At 46.8% G+C, this 11,267-nt stretch overlaps 1 protein-coding gene across 3 annotated transcripts in view; it reads left to right on the top strand.

Moving 5' to 3' along the window:
• Nucleotides 1-750: 750 nt before the first annotated feature.
• Nucleotides 751-11,267, top strand: part of GRK4 (G protein-coupled receptor kinase 4) — a 100,798-nt gene continuing 90,281 nt past the window's right edge. Inside the window, exon 1 of one of the 3 annotated variants that reach the window (XM_045993415.1) lies at nt 751-849. The gene's annotated coding sequence lies outside the window, so the exon portion shown is untranslated. The remainder of the gene's footprint in view (nt 850-11,267) is intronic. The other 2 variants (XM_045993425.1, XM_045993446.1) reach the window with 2 other exon arrangements.

The following is an 11,267-nucleotide window of genomic DNA, read 5'->3' as shown; positions in this document are numbered from 1 at the left end:
CGTCTGCAGGCGAGCGACTACAACTCCCAGCAGGTCACGCTCGCCCGACGCACCGCCCCTCCCTGCGCGCGGCCTTCCGTGAGCGGATGTGCCCCGTGCAGCTCCGCGCTGCGGCGCACTCGCCTCAGGGCGCGGCGGCGAGAGCAGTGCTCGGTTCCCTCTTCTGGGAAGCCGTTGGAGGGGGCCGGCCGCGGTGCGGGTAGGCGGCGGCGGCAGTAGTAGCCGCCGCCGCCGGGGCGCGGCGCAGCCGCGGCCGGGGAGCCCTCCTTGAGGTGGGGCTCGGTGGAGACTCCGGGCGGCCCGAGAGCCGGGCTACGAGGAGCAAGTTGCCCGTGCCAGGCGCGAGCGATGCGGACGAGAGCCCGGGCCCCGGCGCGGCGGCGGTGAGCGCGGAGTTCCCCCGCGACCGCGCTGCCGGCTCCCTTCGCCTCAGCGACGCCCTCGCCGAGGGCCCGGGCCCCGAGGATCGGGGCTCCCCTGGCCGGCGCCGGCAGCGGCCGAAGCGGCGGCGGCGGCGTCGGCGTCGCAGACGGGCACGGAGGCGGCGCGGCGGGTGGTCGTGGCTGTGGCCGTGGCCGTGGCCGTGGCGGCGGCGGCGGCAGCGGCGGCGGCAGGAGCCACAGCTGGAGGGCCGGCGGCGGCGGCGGCGGGGCAGCTCCCCCGGACCCCATGCGGGGTCGCCGGGGCAGGTGGCGTCCTGCGAGGAATGCGCGGAGGTGGCGGCGCCCTCTCCTTCGCCGTCCCTTCCTCGCGCCCGCGGATCCCGGCGGCGGCGGCGGCGCCGGCGCCTCCGGGCTGTGGAACTTGAGAATCTCGTGGCCAACACGCTGCTGCTGAAAGCTCGCCAAGGTGGGTGCACGACGGGCGCCCGACTCCCAGCCCACTCGGACCCTCCGAGGATCCCGGATCCCCGCAGAGCCCCTCCCCACGGCCCGCCCGGCGGGACCAGTGGGTCGGCGAGGCGTCCGCTGCCCTGCACTCTCTCAGCACCTCGAGACCCCAGGTATAGGTAATCTGCATCCAGTGTTCGTTAATCTGAGCCTGCTGCGTGGACCTGCCGCCCCCGCACCGTCCAGTGCCCTCAGCGCCCCGCGAGCCGTGTTCTACCCCGAGGACTGGGAGGCGGGACCGCCGAGCGAAGCCGGCAGGAAACGACCGTGCCTTCGTGGTCTGCGTTGCCCTGGGCAAGAGCCGTTCTGTAGTGTCTGTGGATCGGTATTTGGGCGCAGCGTCCTGATTTTAGGTCTGGTCTGCGGCTTTGTGGTGTGTGGAGTGGAAACAGGTCAGGAGGAATTCGGAAAGGCAGCGGTTGGCTCAGCCCTTCCGCTCGGAGGTCGCTGGTAGCGTCCTGTGTCTCCCACGAGGCTGGAGAGCCGGCGACCCGCTGCCCACCTGCGGTTCTTTAGCTCCCCCGCCTGCGGGCGATGGAGCAGGTTTTGCGTCCTTGTGCTGCGACCTCGATCCGTGCCCGCCCGACGGGCACAGTGCCAGAACTCCGAATGGAAGATCACTGGGGTGGGGGGGGGGGCGGAGTATGTGCAACGTCCCAGGGCCGGGAAGGGATGCTCCTGGTGACTCAGGGTGCTGTTGGCAAGCACCAGTGAATTCCTCTTGTGTGAATTCCTATTGGAATAGCGAGTAACGTTTTGTGGAAGAAGTTAACCTGGAAGACAGCGGTTTTCAGGTCTTTGGGGTTTGTTTCCTTTTGAATCCACCCCCCTTCCCATCTGTGTCCTAGGTGTCTTTCATGAGGAAAGGTGGGATCCCAAAGTGCCTGGTTCCTCAACCCACTGGAGCCCTCGGGTCAGAAACATTTGAGAGGAATTCTTGAAGTAATAGTGACTGGTGCTGAGAATTAGGTGCTCAGGTGAGGGTTTAAATGGAAGGATCCAGATTTAAGAAGTAGTGAACTTTTATTTTTTAAAGTGGCTCTTCTGTGAAGAGTTGAGAATAGAGGGGCGCCTGGGTGGCTCAGTGTGTTAAAGCCTCTGCCTTCAGTTCAGGTCATGATCTCAGGGTCCTGGGATAGAGTCTCACATCTGGCTCTCTGCTTGGTGGGGAGCCTGCTTCCCCCTCTCTCTCTGCCTCTCTGCCTACTTGTGATCTCTCTGTCAAATAAAATCTTAAAAAAAAAAAGTTGAGAATAGAGATCTTCTCTTGAGTTATTTTGAATAGAAGACTGAAGATGGGTGGGAAGAGAACAGGATCTTACTTTTCTGTTAAGGCGGTGGGTCGACTTCAGCAGTAGGTTTCAGTGGAACATGTGATTGTGTCCAGTGTTTCTCACTTTGAACTCCAGGTTGGTCACAGAGATGAATCGTCCTTCATGGAAATCGGCTCTGACCCAACCTCAGTCTCTTTTCTTTCCACTGTATCATCCTCTCTGGGTGTAATGTACGAAAACAGGCTATCAAGCAGATTTGTGTACAATGCTGTAGAAATTAGATGAGGATGTAAAATGTAAGTGCTTTCGAAGTGCTAAATACACAAAACCAGGGGCTCCTGGCTGGCTCAGTCGGAAGAGCATGCTACTTACTCTTGGTGTCTGGGCTGTGAGTCCGAGCCCCACGTGAGATATAGAGATTACTTAAAAAACTACACAGAACTAGTATTTCCTGTCATAATGCCAAAGACTGCAGTGATCCATCCTTCCTTTTTTCCTTCTGTCCTTTCTTTTTTATTTTTTTTTAAAGATTTTATTTCTTTATTTGACGGACAGAGATCACAGGCAGGCAGAGAGACAGAACGAAGTAGGCTCCCCGCCAAGCAGAGAGCTCGATCCAGGGCTCGATCCCAGGACCCTGAGATCATGACATGAGCAGAAGGCAGAGGCTTAACCCGCTGAGCCACGCAGGCACCCCTTTTTCTTTCTTTTTTAAAGATTTTATTTATCCATTTGACACAGAGCATAAGCAGGGGCCGGGGAGAGGGAGAAGCAGGTTTCCCGAGGAGCAGAGAACCCGATGCGGGGCTCAATTCCAGGACCCTGGGATCATGAACTGAGCCGAAGGCAGACGCTTAATAGACTGAGGCACCCGGGCACCCCAGCAGTGATATTTTCTAAAGAGTTTTAATTTTTGTTTTCAAAAGTATTAACTCATACTGGTATAATCATTATGAGGTCTGCCGTTTGTTAGCAGGGAATGTTTACTCCTATGTTCAGAAAGAGTTGTTACGTCTGTGTGGTTAATGCTTATAGAAGTTAAATATGAGATATCAGAAAGATGAATATATGGTGAGTGTTGGTTATAACTTTGGGTTGTTCTCCCAAATTGAAACTTTATTTGCTTTAGCAGCTCATGCCTATCCCCCGAGGAAGTGTCTTCTTGGGCCTCTCTGTTCATGGCTGGTTCCTCATTTAGTTTTTTTGTCTCATGTATTGGAAAATTAACATTTGAGAGGAGTGTACATAGTACAGCAGTTATATGTTGGCCTTGGGAATCACACTATTGATTTAATATAATGAGTGAATCCACTCATTCTCTAGATTTATTTCAAATAAAATCAATCTCTCTGTTTTTGTTCTCAAGCAGTAGGTATTTAAAACTGTTCTTCCTTTTCAGGAATGTTGGCAGATAATGCTGCATTGAAAAAGTTGTTTGTCACTTTGCCACGCACACTTTAAGGAAGTAGAAAATGATCCTACTGTTGAGAAAACACAAAATCACTTTTTTTTTTTAAGATTTAGAATTTTTCTTTCTTTTTTTCTTTTTCTTTTTTTTTTTTTTTTTTGAAGATTTTATTTATTTATTTGGCAGACAGAGATCACAAGTAGGCAGAGAGGCAGGCAGAGAGGGGGAGAGGGGGAAGCAGACTCCCCGCTGAGCAGAGAGCCAGATGCAGGACTCTATCCTAGGACCCTGAGATCATGACCTGAACTGAATGCAGAGGCTTTAACCCACTGAGCCACCCAGGCGCCCCTAGAATTTTTTCTTGTGTTACACCTTTGCTAAGCAATTTGTGACCTTTCGTAGCCTTTTTTTTTTTTTTAACGATTTTATTTATTTATTTTTCAGAGAGAGAGGCACAGCGAGAGAAGAAACACAAGCAGGGGGAGTGAGAGAGGGAGAAACAGGCTTCCCGCAGAGCCAGCAGCCCGATGTGGGGCTTGATCCCAGGACGCTGGGACCATGACCTGAGCTGAAGGCAGATGCTTAACGACTGAGCCACCCAGGCACCCCACCTTTCATAGCTTTAAATGATAACCTTAAATTGTTTTACATCCTACTTTCACCCCATTTTGTCTCTCAGAGAACTTGACAGCATGAATGCAGAGGGAAGAATAAGGATGTGTACATCGAGTGTGGATTTGATCTTACATGTAGTATTCCTTTCAGATTTCAGCCGATGGTGTTTTTAGCAGTTGATTGGCATCTCCTGCATAGTTAATACATCTGGTATCATTCATACTGCCTCTTGCTGAGGCCTCCTCCCCAGGATTTTGGTTGTATGGGGTTTCTAGAAGTAGCTTACAAATCTCTTGATTCCAGAAGTATAGTAGCTAATATTTTTTGTTTTCCTTCATCATACTTCATTTAATCCCACACCCAAGAGCTACTTAATGCATTTTTGTTATTTTAAAAAATGAGCACTTTTGCGTTCTTTGCACCTGTTCTTATTTGCTGGCTATTCCAGCCTTCAGTGTATCAGGTCCTCCTTGCTTTCTTCTTGTTCGATTCTTTCCACCCTTCCAGAATCTGGTTTACCTTCATCTTCGTAGCTTGGTCTGATTCTCCCAGCTTGAAGAATATGCACTCTCTGCCCTCAGGGAATTTGAAACTTGAGGTTCAGAACATGACATTGTCAGTGATAATCCAGCTAAATTGTAATCTGTGCATGCATGGACAAGGCCTAGGTTTACTTTGATTTTTTTATTCCTTTCAGTGCTGCCTAGCCATATAATCTGTACTTGGTAAAACCACTGGAGACTAAGGGGGTGATTTGTTATTTTGCTGAATTCAAGAAAGAGAAGGTGAAATTCATACTAAAAATGAAAGGATTGGCTGCATTTGGAGGGAATAAAGTGTGTTCCAAGTTTGCTGTAGAGCCTGGTGTTTGAGAAGGATAGCTAACATCAGTGCCCATTTCCTCTGTCCAGGCAGCACTCTAAATTCTTTATGGGCAATATCCCAACCAGTTCTGTCCTTCCTTTCCTAACCTGTAACCTCCTCCTAACCTCTTCTAACCGGACTGCCAGTAATTCTACTTCTCAGTTTAAGAGGATTGCATAGGATAATGTGGCACAGTGCTTGGTGCTCAGAAAGTGCTCAGTAAAGGGGAGTAGTTTTGGCTGTAGATTTTGTTGTTACGTCCAGTGTCCTGATGAAGAGTTGGCACTTGAATATGAAGTTGTGTTAATTGACCTTGAACCTCATTCTTTGTCTCAGTCCATGCTCATTCTAGATTTCCCCAAAACATAGCTTTCCTTTTCCTGAATTCTCACTTGTGGGAGGTCCTTGTACCTCATTTAGCCTTAAGCTTTGTTATTTCTTACGTCCATTCCTGTCTGTCCTCATCTAGTGCGCACACACACACCCGCCCCCCCCGCCCCCAATGCCGTGGTTCTCTATAGCTCTTAAGTTGACTGAGGGACAGAATTTCCTTGCTGGTCTATTTCCAGACTTTCTTCTCCTTTGTCATCTCCAGTGCTGTTAGAACACTCTTTCTAAATCACAGATTTGGAAAAAAAAAAAAAAAAAACAAGCCACACACAGAGATTTGTTCTCTTAATCTTCGGTTTAAAATGTAGCCCTAGACCTCCATTCCAGGATCCCCACAGGGTCCTCCCTGACCTCAGTGACCTGCTCTGCTCTCCTTGGCCATCTGTGGCTGAAGGTATTACACCCCTTCCCACCTTCCCTCCTGGCAAAGTCTTGTTCCTCCTCCATGTTCCAGCTCGAGAGTCTTTCCCAGAACTTCGACACCCCTGCAGGAGGCTTGCTTGTGCCCAGGAGGAGCTGTTGCTGCAGTGGGGTGACTTGAGGCAGCTCCTGGTCTCCCTTCTGTGTCACCAGCATCTAGCACTGTCCTCGCACCCAGTAGATGCTCTACAAATGCGGACCATGACTGAGGACAAAAGAGCACATCTCAGGAATTCTTTCCATACCAATGATAACCAGAAATTAAGGTTTCAAACTAAGCTGTCTTTTCATTATTTATTTATTTAATTAATTTTTAAAAAGATTTTATTTTATTTATTTGACAGAGAGATCACAGGTAGACAGAGCGGCAGGCAGAGAGAGAGGGGGAAGCAGGCTCCCTACCGAACAGAGAGCCCAATGCGGGCCTCGATCCCAGGACCCTGAGATCATGACCTGAGCCAAAAGCAGAGTCTTAACCCACTGAGGCACCCAGGCGCCCTAAGCTGTCTTTTTAGTGGTCTGGAAATAGGGAACAAAATGGAATGTCACTAGTGAGTGCTTTTTGTTTTATTTAAATTTAATATTTCTGTTTTTATTTAGTCAGTATTAAAGTGTAATTATATCTATAGTGCAACCTCTAGCTCCTCTTTCAGTATTTACATGCTCATTACTAATAAAGACAGTGGGGTCAGCCATAACTAATTATGATGTTAGCAAAAAGCCAAACACATGTGTTTTTTGTTTTTTAGAATGGAAACTATTTGTTTTTACCAAATTGAAAGAGCATTCCTAGTTCAAAGAACACATGGCAATACTGTCTTTGTGGCCCCCTTATTCCTGTGCTGCTTTTTCTCACTTCCTGGCAGAGACATTGTGGTTGAGCCTTTGCAGGGTAATCCTAGATATTTTTTTGTGAGCATTTGTGTGTACTAGATTTGCCAGTTGGACAGGGCTGCTGAACTGGTTGCATCCCGTACCACCCTCCCACCCCACCGCCAACCTCTAGGAGCAGGTGTTCTTACCAGTTTTACAGATGAAGGAAACAGAAGTGACTTGCTCAAGGTCACATCACTAGTAAATGGGAGCATCAGGATTCAGCCCAGGTCTGTCTGGCCCCAAACACATGCTCTAATCAGTCACGTAATACAGTCAAAACACTCCTTAGTTTGCTGCTTTTAATGAAAACAGGTTGATCTTTTGTCTTTAGCTTCGGGCATGAAATTAGCTTTCTAGATGTAGGAGTGTCACGTGGCTGGTTGGACGGTGTGAAAGCACAGTTGATAGAAGACGGGATGTGGTGGGGAAGGTGGAGCCATTGGATTCTCATCTGACAAGGAGAACTTCGGAGACATTGTCTGTCTTTGCACCCCCGAGAACAGCAGAACCAACAGCGTTGTGCAGAGTTATATCAGGAGTCCATATCAGAGCTGAAAGTGATGGTGATGGTGAAGCATTTGGCCATGGGGCAGAGCCTTCCTGATGTCACTCTGGTTCTAGAAGGAAAGGATTTGGAGCCTCTCTGCTCCCTGTTTTGATTACATTTGCCTAGCATGCTCAGTGCTCTTTCCTTCAAGTGCTTCATTGGGTTAAACACAGCATGATTTCAAAAGGACAGCCTCCTCATGTCCCTTCATCAAGCTAGGAACAGAATTCGTGACTGGTTCTGTTCTACTAAGTAAAAAAAAAATTTCCAAGGGATCCATAACTTTAAAAATCAGAGAATAAAAGGACTTCTGACAGAAAGTTCTAGCCTTCCTCATACTCCTTTTCTTCCTCTAGACTGAATGTTTGTCCCTTTGCTTGCCCCACCAATTCACATGTTGAAACCCAGTTCCCGATGTGATGGTATTTGGAGGTGCTTAGTTCATGAAGGTAGAGCCCTCGTACAAGGGATCAGTGCCCTTAAAAAAGACACCCCACAGAGCTCCCTGGCCCCTTCGGCCACATGAGGACACATTGAGAAGACAGCCATCTGTGAACTGGGAAGCAGGCTTTCACCAGATGCTGAGTCTGTGCACCTTGATCATGGACTTCCAGTCTCTAGAACTGTGAGAAAGAAGTGTTGTTTATAACCCCCCACTCCCCTGAACCCATGTATGGTATTTTGTTACAGCAGCAGGAGCAGACAAAGACGCCACTCCCCTCAGGTGCAGCCGCACTGATTCTTGCCATGACTTCTCTTTTAGTTACTCTGGCAGTTACTGTTGAATTTCTAAAGAATAGTTTTTGTCCATTTAGACTTCTATTAGCTTTATGCTGTTGGATTCAGACGTAGCTCGCTTAAACCAGCTCCTCCATCTTCTTTCTCCCTCATTCATGTAGTTAAATTCCTGTATTGGTTATGCTTTTAACTTAAAAGTTATTTTAACTTATTTAAAAAAAGTTATTTTAACTTACCTTTTTAACTTAAAAAATTAATGGAATTCTCAGACTCCAAGAGGTTTGCTCAAAAGGCATGAAGTGTTATTTTACTGTTTATATTAGTCAGCTTGGGCTGCCATAACAAAATAACACAGATTGGGTGGTTTAACAACAGAAATGGTTGGGTTTTTTGTTTTCGGTTTTGGTTTTGTTTTGTTTCTATAGTTCTGAAGGCTAAGAATCCAAGGTCAAGGTACCAGCATGGCTGAGTACCATGGTGAGGACTCTTCCTGGCTTGTATAATATAAGGCTGCCTCCTCCCTGCGTCCTCCCGTAGCCTTTCCTCTTGTTTATGCTGAGAAACAGATTTTTCTGGTGACTCCTCGTATGAATTCACCTGTCAGATTGGAGCCTTAGCTGGCTGACCGTCTCATTTAACCTTAGTTACCTCCCTGAAGGCCCAAACTCCAGTTATAGTTCCATTGGGGTTAGCACTTAAGCGTGTGGATTTGGAGGTGAGGGTGGGGTGCTGGGGTACAAGTCAGTCTATAACACTGTTTTAATTTGCATTTTCCTAATTACCAGGAAGAGTGAACATCTTTTTGTAATGGGGATGATTCAACTTTCCTTTTTATAAATTGCTTGTCATATCTTCTGCACAGTGAGGGCAGAGTATCTTACTGATCTCTAGCATCTTTTTATGTAATCTGGATACTCAGTATACATTGCACAAATCTCCCATTCTCTCACTTGCTGTATTAGTTTCCTATTGCTGCTCTAACAAGTTACCACAAACTAAATGGCCTGAAATAACACAGATTGTTTTGTTACAGTTCTGGAGATCAGAAGTCTGAAATGGGTCTCGCTAAGCTAAAATCAAGATGTCAGAAGGGCTGCGTTCCTTTCTGGAGCTTCTAGGGAGAATGTTACCGGACAGAGAACCGGTTCTGAACTCAGGTTTGTCTGCTCGCTGTTCAAAAATTAATACTCTAGAGACAAGTAACAGTGAGAAAGGAAAGTCGCTTTAGTCAGGAAGCTGGCAACCTAGAAGGCAGGTGGACAGACATCTCAAAAACCGTCTTCCCTGTCCAGGCCAAGCTGGAAGGATTTTAGAGGAGAAGGCTTGGGAGAAGGGAGGAGGGCTGCATGCAAGGGAAGCAGGTGCTTGGATGGTGAGTCTGGTGTCGGGACCCTGAGTAGACTCACTGGCATCAGCGACAGCTGTTTTTTGAGTGTGGTCAGGCCTCATCTTCCGGGAAAGTTTGGTCCTTCACTCGTGAAGGCTAGGGTTCGCAAATCTTAAGAGGTTGGGTCTGCTACAGACTGAGGAAGTTAAGTCAGCAAGCCAAGAGTGAGTAAGCTTGAAGCAAGTTCGCCCTTCAGACCGGTTGGAGCGCTATCACAAATTCATTTTGGAGGTTTTATGGGGGAATCCATTTTCTTGCCCTTTCTAGCTTCTGGAGGCCGCCTGTACTCCTTGACAATACCATGTGTGAGGGAGGATATGGAGTAACTGCAGCCAGACTCTCACACGATGCTCGTTGCAGTGTGGAACTGGAGACTCCGGCAGTGTCTGATAAACACACCTGCCCTATGATCTGGTGATTCTCCTTCCGGATGTCCCCAGTTCAGTGGGCACAGGCCCACATTCGAAAATGTTTATAGGGGCTTTATTCATAACAGTCTCAGGCAGGAAACAGCCCAATCATTCCTCCCTGAGAGGATGGATAAAGCAGTTCCGATACGTATAATGCCGTGCATCAGGAAAAAGAAAGAGCTGATACATGCAAGAACATAGACGAGTGTCGGGAGCATTAGGTTAAGGAAAAACTCAGAAGAGAGCGATCCTCAGTGATTCCAGTGGTATGATGTGAAAGTAATCCATGGTAATACAAATTGAAATGGTAATTGCCTTGAAGAAGGGAGGCATTGACACCAAACAGGCAGGAAAGAACTTTCTGGGGTGATGAAAATGTGTATTGGGGCACATGGGTGGCTCAGTTGGTGAAGCATCTGCCTTCAGCTCAGGTCATGATCTCAGGGTCCTGGGATGGAGCCCCAGTTGGGCTCTCTGCTCAGCAGAGAGTCTGCTGCTCCCTCTCACTCTCCCTCTGTGCCCTCTCTGTCTCTCAAATAAACAAATAAAATCTTTTTTAAAAAATTTTAAAAAACGTGTATTGATTGATCCAGCTGGTAATTATGCGATTGTATATACATTTGCAACATTTCATTGAGTGATACTATTAAGCTTGGTGCATATTATTGTGAAAATTGTGTCTGTTGAAAGTACTTTTTAAAGGAAAAACGTTTTATAAGATAGGGCCTCTCTGTTCCTGAATGATTGGGTAAACCTGGCCCACAAAACTGCCTGAGTTTGGAGTCTCCCCTGGCCCTCCCCGACCCTCTTGACTTGGAAGCAGGGATAGGGATGGTTCTTTTTATTATCAATTTAGTTTCTTTAATACTTATTGTGACCTTCAGGACTGTTTCTTCTCGAGTTAGGTTTGGTAACTTAGGTTTTCTGAAAATCTTTTCGCCTAAGCTTTCAAATTTATTTGGTGTTAATGTTATTTGTAACACTTTCTATTTTTACAACTGCAACTGTGATCTTTTTAATTTAGAATATTATTTGTGTGGGTCTTTTATTTTTGTTAGGCTTGCAAAAGATTTTTGTTAATCTTTTCAATGAACCAGACTTTGGTTTCATATGTTCTTCTCAATTGTTTGTCTTCTGTTTCATTAATTTCTGCTTATATTGTATTCTCTATTTTGATTTGCCTCTAGCTTCGCAAGTTGACTGCTTAACCCATTACTTTTTAAACTTTCTTGTTTTAAAATAAATAAATTTAAGACTCTGACTTTTAAGTATTGTGTTAACAGCAACCCACAAGTTTCTTATATGGTTTTTTTCATCTCAGTTATGTTTAATGATTCTGGTTGTGATTTCTTTGTTAAGCCTTGATTAATTTGACTGTGATTTTTAAGAAATTGTAAATTCATGGCACCTTTTTAAATGATCCTTTTTATTGATCATTTAATGATAGA

Source organism: Meles meles, chromosome 2 (assembly GCF_922984935.1).
Source record: "Meles meles chromosome 2, mMelMel3.1 paternal haplotype, whole genome shotgun sequence".
Classification (NCBI taxonomy): domain Eukaryota; kingdom Metazoa; phylum Chordata; class Mammalia; order Carnivora; family Mustelidae; genus Meles; species Meles meles.
The sequence above is the reverse complement of the archived record's forward strand: the minus strand, read 5'-3'. Positions and strand labels throughout refer to the sequence as shown.